Consider the following 691-nt stretch of genomic DNA (forward strand, 5'->3'; position numbering starts at 1 on the left):
CATACGCCAAGTATTTGTCTGTCGATCAATTAACTGATTCATTTGAAGAGAAGGGTCCTTTACCAGGCCCTTGCTTAAAGCTGGTCTCGGGAATTGAGCTGGTACCCAAGGGTCAGACCATACAGAAATGGTGTCCCCAGAGCCAACCCGTTTAATAAGTCCTTTATCAACCAGAGAGCGAGCTGAACATATACTCCTCCAGCCGTAGGAGGGAGAGTATGACCTAATTGGGTCCATAGGATGCGTATTCCTATAATATCTACTCTTAAAAACCCTGGCAAACAGTGAGTCCGGAACATCAATCAGACGCCACAGTTGCTTAGCCAATAATGCCGAGTTAAAGTCGTCCACATTTCTAAATCCAAGGCCACCCAATTGTTTACTAACATACAATTTCTCCCATGCTAGCCAATGCATACCCCCCGACTGCCCATTTGTACTCCACCAAAAATTTGCAACTGCACTGGTAAGTTTGGACGTAATTGTTTTCGGTAACCGAAAACATGACATCACAAACGTGGGAACATCAGTAGCAACAAATTTGATCATCACCTCCCTTCCTCCTTTGGAAAGCAAATTTGCTGTCCAACCATTCGTCCGACTCTGAATCCGTTCTCGGACGAAAGAGAAAACCTTGGTCTTAGCCCCACCCAAACTTTCAGGTAATCCTAAGTATGACCCCATACCACCC

This window comes from Camelina sativa, chromosome 17 (assembly GCF_000633955.1).
Source record: "Camelina sativa cultivar DH55 chromosome 17, Cs, whole genome shotgun sequence".
NCBI classification, from domain to species: Eukaryota; Viridiplantae; Streptophyta; class Magnoliopsida; order Brassicales; family Brassicaceae; genus Camelina; species Camelina sativa.